The sequence below is a fragment of the Dermochelys coriacea genome, chromosome 8 (genome assembly GCF_009764565.3).
Source record: "Dermochelys coriacea isolate rDerCor1 chromosome 8, rDerCor1.pri.v4, whole genome shotgun sequence".
In the NCBI taxonomy this organism is placed as follows: Eukaryota; Metazoa; Chordata; order Testudines; family Dermochelyidae; genus Dermochelys; species Dermochelys coriacea.
Genome location: NC_050075.1, coordinates 88,583,825 through 88,594,152, shown reverse-complemented (window position 1 = coordinate 88,594,152; position 10,328 = coordinate 88,583,825).

The following is a 10,328-nucleotide window of genomic DNA, read 5'->3' as shown; positions in this document are numbered from 1 at the left end:
TGTGCGTGAATGAATTGTGCTAGGTATTCTCTAGCTTTGATAGGGGAGATTTGCTGATTTCTTTTAACCCCTGCTGGGAAGTGATATAGAGAGTAAATAACCAGCCTGCAGTACTGACTGTGATGTAATGAACAGAGATATTCAGAAAAAAGAAAAGGAGTACTTGTGGCAACCATAGAGACTAACAAATTGCAGAATCCTTACCTCTGCTATCCCAACATTCACTGTCCTTGCCTCTGAATGCCACAAGAATTGGGTTTGGAGACAGAAACCCACTGCCCCATTTACCATTTATAACCAAGTCTAAAACTATGTTTCAACTTGGAAGAGCCTAATAGAGTTTAACACACAGTTTAGCTAACACAGTCTTTGTTTAAAATAAAAGCATGCTTTAAGGGCCAAAGAACACTACAAAGACAATATGGTTGCCATCTGAAAATGTTAAAACATAATGAATTAAAAAAAAATTAAGTTAAACAGAAACATTTAAAATACTGGATGGAGTATCACCGCTGCCCTCTACTGTAATGTCAGAACCTGCTCTAGCCATAGATTTGAGATTCTCTGTTTAATCCAAGTGGGAGGAGTCTATGTTTTTCTAGCAGAAGGACCAAAATTGTCTGCTTGGTGTGACTGTGACATTCTGAGTGGCCACAGACCTTTAGAAGATATTAAGATTTTGTGCCATCACTGTTTCTACTTCACCTCTGAACCAAAAATGTTAAGAAAATAATAGTGGGGAAGTTAGAAGGATTGAGCCAAAGAATAATTAAATGTCTCTCTTTCAGTGGCTACATGTTACTTAATTAGTTGTCAAATGCAAATGCATCTTAAATGACATTTTAAATACACAATGTAATAATATAAGCAAGATGGGAGAAATCCTCGAGGAATCCTTTTCCAGTTTGGAAACCAAAAACAAGTTCTAGTATTTTTAGAACAGAACCCAAAAGAGAACTTAGTGGCTGAACAAAGAAAATATTTAGAGACAGCCTGAAAGTGAATAAGCCTAACACACCATTAAGGCACAAACCAACTGCAAAATGCAGGCAGACACATTTCATGCCCCATCTCTCTCATTACATTACATTTGCATCCTTTACAGTTATAATACTTTGCTTAAGTATATAAGCCCTATTTTACAGCAAAATTGAACATAAAATAAGATTACCCATATTCATACAACCCTCCAAAAATGATAAGATTACACATACTCTTAATAAAGATGACTGGAGCTGGCTGTAGATGCTGACAAACCTTGGCAACCCCCACCGAGTTCCTGCAGGCCAGTTCCTCCACAAAAGGTCTTGTTCTGGAACCCTGAGGCTACTCTAACTTGCGCCCCCAGAAACAAGGCGGGGAAGCAGCAGAAGGCTTCAGTATCTGGTCCTCTATCTGTGATTCACAGGAGAAACATTAAAGCCGGAAATCCTTGTTAGCTAGAGAGAGGTGAATATTGCATGTTGTTTTCTGGGAATTTTCACTCTGATTTTGAAATGAATTTGCTTAGGCCATGTTCATGCCCCATTTGTGATCATTTTCTGAGAATATTCAAGCAACTGAGTTTTACTGGAATAGGTTTTGGTAGAAAGCCAATGTCAAAGTTGCACATGACATTCACAGAAACTGAATTTTATATTCATGGACAGAAGCACTTGTGCCAGAAGAGCTTGTGTGCTCACCCAACAGCGGAACACAAACCAGACTATGATTTGTGTGGCCAAATCACAACTGCGCCACACAGCAGGCATTTTGAATATGGAATACAAAAACTTAACAGAAAACTATCTGTGATCAAATCTTGGTGGGGAAAAAGGAGAAAAAATGTGCTGAATAAATTTCAAACAAACAATAAATTCAGTTGGAGAAATCACAATCTGCTCCTAGATATACTGCAAACAGAAAGACTAAATTAGCTGGATGATGTATCATTCACTGTGTGTTTATTTGCTCAGACCTACTGGCAGCTTGCCTCTTTGCCTTGAACCTTTCTGAAAATGGGCCAAATTGTGAACCCTTTAATCATGCTGGTGAGCAGTTACTCACATGAGTAATCCCGTTGATGTCAGTGGCATTAGTTGTGTAAGTACCTGTTCAGCAATCTGAGTAAGGAGTTCATAACTGAGCTCAGTGTTTATGTGTTTTTTTTAATATAGTATTACTTTAGATTCAGGTCATAACAACTGTGTCACTAATTCTGTACTTTAATGTATGTTACAGCCCAGAAAAGTATTTTAAGTCTTCCTGGAAATTTGATGCATCATAGTGCAATCGTGGTTCTAGTATAAAATTCCCAGTGTAAAAGCCACTATCTATGTAGGAGACAATTACAACAGTATTAATAATGAAGATGTAAATTATGTTACTCTTGTAATCTATTGACACCAAGAGAGTGACAGACACAGACCTGTATTTAAAAAGAACAATAAAAAATAAATAGGGGGCAGCTGGAGAGTATTATCAAAACAATAAATACTAAAATTGGAAAAGCTCTGATTGGGTATGTAAAGAAATTAAATATGCTTGTATATACCTTAATTATAATTCCTTGCACTTCTGTTGTTCTTGTCATTCAAAGATCTCAAAGTTAATTAATATCAAATTCTTGAGATACACATGAGCTAGATATATATCACCCCAATTTTACAAATGGGGAAACTGAGGCAGCTAGGTTAAATGATTTACCCAAGTCACAGTGGAGGTCAGTATCAGAGCCAGGACTGGAATACAGGAGCTCCTGGCTTACATTCCCATTCTTGGACCATTAGACCATGGCCCCACTTAAGCATCAGTATTAATTATCTCCCCTTAATTATTAGTATTCCTAAAAAGGGTGAATTAAACTCTGGATATCACAAGGACAAAGCACAAAGCTTACATGATGAAGATAATTTCCTTCATTCTCTTTAATGCCATTTGTGCAGTTATCCAGGATACCCTCTAGTTGAATTCCAAGTAACTTGCAGTGTAAATGTTTGTACTCTTATTATTAATTATTTGTCTTGTGGTGGCACCACCTGAAAACCAGAAAGATTCAGACTCACTTTTGCTAGGTGCTCTTAACATCTTGAATGATTAAATCACAGCCCAGAAGGACAGACACTGAAGAAAGCAGCTTGTCCTTAGCAGATAAATTGGGTGAAACTTTGAAGACTCCTTTATATAACAGAAATGTCTGAAAGCTGCAAAGGAACCAAAGGTGACCCTTGTTAAAAGAGATTTCAAATTGACACATCTATCATATGTCTTATCTGGTGTCTTCAGGAGAGAGCTTATCCTTCACTGCGTTTCAAGGACTGTATTGAACAATCCATGTGATTCCTACATTCTCTCACATTCCAATTCAACTGAAGAGGTCCCCTGCAGAGTTGGTGCTTGCAACCCTTGGATAAAAGTTTCTCACACTACAACACCATTATATCAGGGATACCAGGGGAAGATGATCCAAGTAATTCAACAAACCTTTACATCAAAGGTACCCACAGGGGTGGATCTGTTCAGAATCTCTCTCTCAAATCTTTTAAAATGCATCCTGTGATTATTATAGCCCTGTGCATTTTATTTTTATCCCTTATAATATGAAATTCGTTTCTCAATATCTCCAGTTGCATGGAGCTTATTTTTTGTAATTTATATTGCACCAACACTGTGTTAAACGTTATAAACAGATAAAGCTTTAAAAGTTAACCAGCTGTATGCCAATGCCCAGACCTGAAGAAGGACTCTTTGAAAAAGTTGTCTCTTTCACCAACAGATGTTGGTCCAATAAAAGATTATCTCATCCATGTTGTCCCTAACATCCTGGGACCACAACACCACACAGGTACACATTCAATTCAAGTGTGAAGCTGTTTCTTCCAGTCTAAACAGACAGTAAAATTTGTTACAAGAATTTTAAAAAATTAGCATCAGCTAAAAGGATCTTGGTGACCTGTCTATTAATTTTTCATCATGCTTCCATTTAGTTGTAAACATTTACCTCAGGAGGTTGTCAGTGGAAATACAAACTATTTTAATATGCAGGCACTTCCCTGTTTAAAATTGTGGTTTTCTAGTCCTAATGGATTGTGCAGACAAAAATGTATAGACTTTTCAGAACACTGTAGGCAGGCACCATAGACTCTGCCTATCCTTCCTGTGCCCTGCTCAGTAAAAAGTTACTTTTGCAAAATGTTGCCAGTTAATTACTGGGATCTTTGGCAGAGCGGGTAACAACCACAAGAAACCCCTGTCGCTAATCCAGCTCTAATGCTAGAGGTCATGGTGGCAGTTAGTACTGAATGGATTGTGAACATACTAAAGGGAAGAAGATATGGTAGGTCACTCCATCATGAAGATTGAAGATAGCTTCCCTAGCCTTATGTGCCCAATTTTTAATGCCCTGTCCCTCCCCTGCAATGTCCCCCAAATTTCAGCCTGAAACCTTACATGCCACATTTCATCACAGGGTAGATATTTCCTAAGAAGTTTGGCAAATATCAGGAAAAAAAAAAAGAAAAAAAAAAAGTTTTAAAGTTACAATATTTTGAAAATGCACCTGTCCTTCGCTTATTGGAAAAAAATCCATCTTTGTTTTGTTGGCCTTGTTGAGGAGGAGTGCCTTTTTGAGTTTTGGATGAGTAGGTAAAGAGTTACTTTTTAAGTGTATAAAGACCACCTTGATTTTTCGAACTACAGAGGGCAACATTAAGGTTGGGTGGACAGTGTCAGTCAAGTGGGGTGATTGCAAGTGATGGAGGCGATACAACATTAGAACTAGCAGGATCCCTAAACTATTCATTTCCAGTCTTACATTTTTGAGAGGAAGGAGGTTTGAAAAGAAATTGTACATTTGGGGATGTGTTATCTGCACTCTGTTAAGAAACATTTTCAACCTTACCTCTTTTTGAACAAAGTGTTTTGTTAGCAATGTAATATATATGAAGTAAGAAAATAGAGAACATATTAGAACACATAAGCACAGTGAATATGCCAAGATGTATTGAAAATGTATATGATTTAAACATGATGTTATGGGTTGAGTTAAACCTTGTTGTTATCGGCCAAGCATGGCTGCAATCTTACATTCAGGATAAAAATGTAAAGAAGCCTAATCAGTAGGCTGAAACAATAACAGTAGTATCCAAAACACAGGACTAGAAACAAGCTGAGCAGAAGTTTAAGCATATGCTCAGGAGGTTTCAAATGCAGGAGCTAGAGCTTTGATTGGTGGGATTGTAGATGGTGTTTGTATGTGTGAATGATACACAGAAAGAGAGAGCATAAGCGGAAGCACCACAGGACAGACAGAAGCCGCAAGAGAAAGCCAAGCAGATAGTAAGAGAAGTAAGATAGTAATGTGGCCCTAAGAGAAAACTAAGGGCAAAAGCTTTTTGGGGTACAGAGTACAGCTGAGAAGGCAAGCTTAGAACAGTGAACACAGGAACTGTCTCCTGCTGTTTGTGTCCTACTTTGTTCAGTGAAACAGGATTTTATACATTCTTTGCAAATAAACAAAGCCGCATCAAAGAAATACCTGTTACCAATTTTCCCTCCTAAGTGGAACAAACCTCAAGACCCCAGATTTTTGGCTAGCTGCTCAGGTCGATAGAAGTAACAATAAAGAGCCAAATTCATCTCTGAAGTAACTTCCATGATTTTAGAGTTTCCAGGAATGAATTTGACCCATTATTATTAGAATGTTTAAAACAACCACCAGTTACTATTGCAAGTTTATTTTCTCATTGATTCCAAGTAATCTCAGTAATACTGGTTATTAATTTGTTAATAATATTGCAATTTATAGTATTAAATTTTCATCAATACACAGTCTGTTGAAGTAACATTAAAAGAACCCAATCGGTTGAAAAAACATATTGAAAAAACAGACTATCTTACCTGTGTTAACAACATCTTGGATTATGACACCAGAAAGGATTTAAAGCTCTGATCACTTTTCACCATTCATACCGTTTTTTTTTTGTTTTGCATTTCACTCAGCTTTGATAATGAAATTAGACTAACCAGTTTCAACTGCTGGCTTCTATGCACTAGCACAATGCTGCAGTATTTCAGTTACACCTACTGTAACTGAATGAGGAGTGAGTGGGGAACTAACCAAGAACTGTTTTAGTCGGCATTTTACAAAAATATTGATAGGTATCTTTATGCTGATCTTATGGGAATGACCCTGCAAGGAACTGAATGCCTCCTGAAGAGATACTGGACACCTTTAATTCCCATTTAAGTTACTAGGAGCTTATTGGTACTTATTGCCTTGCAGGATTGGGACAGCATTTTGTATCATTTTAGCCCTAAACTGACCTAATAGTGGAATTATTTCTATACTGAAGTTCTTAAAAATACTTAAGCCTCAGAAGACCAAAACTGTACAATTTAATCTTGTTCATTTCTGCATTTCCTAGTTATTTTTCAGCTGGAAAAAGTATTTTCTTTATGGAAGAAACTTGTCTAAACATTTGCACATTAGCACCTTGAGTGTTTTGAGTTGTAATCATTTTTAAGGAGCATGCTGTCAAGGAAAGTAATAAGTGTGTACCCTTATTACAATTCACAAAACTGTTGTCTCTAAGATTATTTGACTAGAAAGACATGAACTACTCTGGTCTACAGCTTTGCTTTTCTCTCACATCTCATTTGTAACACTGTATAGAAAATATATTCTATCAAAGCATACATCCACTCTTAACTAATGCTCACTGAGAAAAACTATCTAGGGATTGCACATTTTATAGAATCTATCAGTTACTTATAACAAACTGAACAGAGTTGTATTTTGTCTGGGAAGTATGTTATTGACTCCACTCTGCAATAGCAAAGGCAGAACTGTTGTTATGCTCCTCACCACAACTGTTTGTACACTAACACCAAGCCCTCCTTTCCAGCTTGATATCCTCTTGCCTGTTCATAAAATATTTGTCTTTATTTTTAAAACTATTTTAAGATAGTTTATGTGTATATGTGGGAGGGTGTGTATATGTCGGGGGTGTAAAAAGACTAGCGAGATAAATTATGCTCTTCCCTTTAACCTCACTGACTTCAATGAGTTATACAGATATAATTAACATCAACATTTTCCCCTTAGTAGTCAGTAGTCATTTTTAAAAAATGAAATAAAAATGGCTAAACTCTCATTGTTGTAAACAAGAAGGAATCAAAATCTTGGGCTAGCTGCTCAGGACTACCCCTTAAACCACCTTTGCACTCCTTGGTCAAGCCTTCTGGAATTGCCTAGACCAAAGGAACAATTCAGAGCAGCCTCAGGACTGCTCTATGTCATTCTAGCTACAATGGCTTCCAAGGGTCTTTTCAGCAAATGAGATCACTGGAGAGAAGCGGGGCTCTGACCAGCCACCCTTTTCGCTGCCACAGCCCCTACACTGGGCACTGCAAGGTGGAAGTTCAGCTATATCAGCTGTATACCATTGGAGGATTCCCACAAGCAAGGGGGGTTGTCAGTTGGCTACTTGAGCTAGCTTTACACATCTGGTAGTGCAAAGAAAACTTTACGGGGCTGAGGACCTGAATCCTTCATTTTATTCATATCATATACACTTTTACTTACATTATTTCATCAAAAAAGAAAAGGATTTATCAGTGGGAAGCAGTCCAGAGTGAAGGGAGTCAAGGACCCTATCAAGTCTGTGAAGGAACAGAAGATAGAGCAGGCATGGTCACAGTTCAAACAAAAGACTCAGGGTCAGTGATCATGTCTGTGATTTTAGGAAGGCAATAGTAGTGTGTTGGGTTTCTGATCAAGTTTCCTAATTTTGTTCCCCCATACAAAAATTGGAAGGGATTTCAAACTGGCACAGAATTCAAGTTCTGTTCAGCAAAACAAATTAAACTATTTCACCTCCGTTTCCATGGATGTGAAGGGTCCCTGTGTCTGAGAATTATGCTGCAAAAATGCACGCCCCATTGTGGTAAATGCAACAAATTACACATCTTCTGGCACGGTTTGGCTGGTTTCAGAGTCTTGGAAAAATTGTCTATTTTTTTTAAAATAGGAAAGAATATTAAAAATCTGCATGGATGCCCTTATTCTGCAATTTTGTCCATGCCTCCATGAATAGGGAAGACCACTGTCACTGCAAATTGTCACAAACTGGCACATCATTGACAAAGGGGCAGAAAATTATGCTAAGGTCCTTATAATAGATACTAGCTTTGGAAAGCAGATTTTTGAGTATGCTAAGAAATGTTATGCTAAGAGTAATTCTAGCTAGGGTATAGCTATTATGTTATTTTAAAAGATTTTCCCAGATTATGAGCCTAGGGAAAGATTAATTCAGGTCTATGAAGAAAAATCCAAAATAAAAAAAATTACACATGTACAGGTGCTGTTTTTAACATAATTTTCAAATTAAAACCAAACACTTAGCCAGATCCTCAGTCCTGCTACAGCAGCTTTGCAGCATTCTGACTCCATAAAAAACGATGTCTTAACCATCTGGTGGAGGATTCCCCCAGCTTTTGGGGAATCCCCAAGTATTGTAGAGCCGCTGTAGTGACTGAAACACCACTCCTTCTTCACCACTCCCACCTGACCATTTGTGCAGGAGATATTTCCTAGGGAAAGAAGGCAGGGCCACAATGCCATAGTGTTACTCCATCACTGAAAAAGACCCTTTCGGCTATAAGGAGCTGTATGGGATGTATGTTACAATAGCTCTTAGGCTTTGTCTATACTGGACTTCTGTCGGTAAAACTTTTCCTGTTCAGGGGTGTGAAAAAACCACACCCCTGAATGACAAAAGTTTTAGTGACAAAAAGTGCCAGTGTGAACAGCACTTTGTCAGTGACAGAGCTCTCCTGCCAACAAAGCTACCGCCTTTTTTTTTTGTGGGCAGGAGAGCTCAGAATTTTTTTTGTGGGCAGGAGAGCTCTCTCCCGTCAACGAAGAGCGGTTACACTGTGCACCTTTTAGTGGCACGGCTGTAGCAGCACAGCTGTGTCACTAAAAGGTGCGTAGTGTAGACATAGCCTGTCATAAAAATAAAGGGAAGGGTAACCACCTTTCTGTATACAGTGCTATAAAATCCCTCCTCGCCAGAGGCAAAACCCTTTCACCCGTAAAGGGTTAAGAAGCTAAGATAACCTCGCTGGCACCTGACCAAAATGACCAACAAGGAGACAAAATACTTTCAATTCGGGAGGTGGGGACGGAAACAAAGGGTTTGTCTGTCTGTGTGATGCTTTTGCCAGGAACGGATCAGGAATGCAGTCTCAGAACTTCTGTTAGTTAGTAAGTAATCTAGCTAGAAATGCGTTAGATTTCCTTTTGTTTAATGGCTGGTAAAATAAGCTGTGCTGGATGGAATGTATATTCCTGTTTTTGTGTCTTTTGTAACTGAAGGTTTTGCATAAAGAGATTCTCTATGTTTTGAATCTGATTACCCTGTAAGGTTTACCATCCTGATTTACAGAGGTGATCCTTTTACCTTTTCTTTAATTAAAATTCTTCTTTAAGAACCTGATTGCTTTTTCAGTGTTCTTAAGATCCAATGGTTTGGGTCTGTGTTCACTTGTACAAATTGGTGAGGATTTTTATCAAGCCTTCCCCAGGAAAGGGGGTGTAGGGCTTGAAGGGATATTTTGGGGGAAGACATCTCCAAGTGGGCTCTTTCCCTGTTCTTTTTTAACATGCTTGATGGTGGCAGCATAGGGTTCAAGGACAAGGCAAAGTTTGTATCTTGGGGAAGTTTTAACCTAAGCTGGTAAAAATAAGCTTAGGGGGTCTTTCATGCAGGTCCCCACATCTGTACCCTAGAGTTCAGAGTGGGGAAGGAACCTTGACATAGCCTTAGACTGCTCTAACTTTTGCTGGAACCAATTTAGTCCTGGTTTGGCCTTAAAATGGAGGGAGGGCATAAAGGCGACATAACCCCACCCTGAGCTGAACTGAGTTTACTCTTTATCCTGACTTACACTTGTCATTTATTAAACTAATAGCTGAAATAAGAACACTGGCAGCACTAATTTATTTAGATTGTTCCAACTATGTGGCTTGACTCTGACCTGATGGGACTACCTCTAGAGGTTAGATTCTCCATTGATTTCTTGGGCTCCCTTTGACCTTTCTACTGAGACTTGGTCAGCCTAGCAAACGGGACATTTAGTGCCAGCTGTGATAGTGGGGACTGTTTTAGTAACATGAACACCTGACCCCTGGGAGCTGGACTGATTATCCCACTGATCAGATGAAAACAAATTTGTCACTGCACTGTCAAAAGAACCAATTGCTTCATTTCAAACAAGGGTCCTGGCAGCCAACTCTCCTCTTTGCTATTTTTGGAAGATTCATCCTACCCCTTACTTGAAGTCTT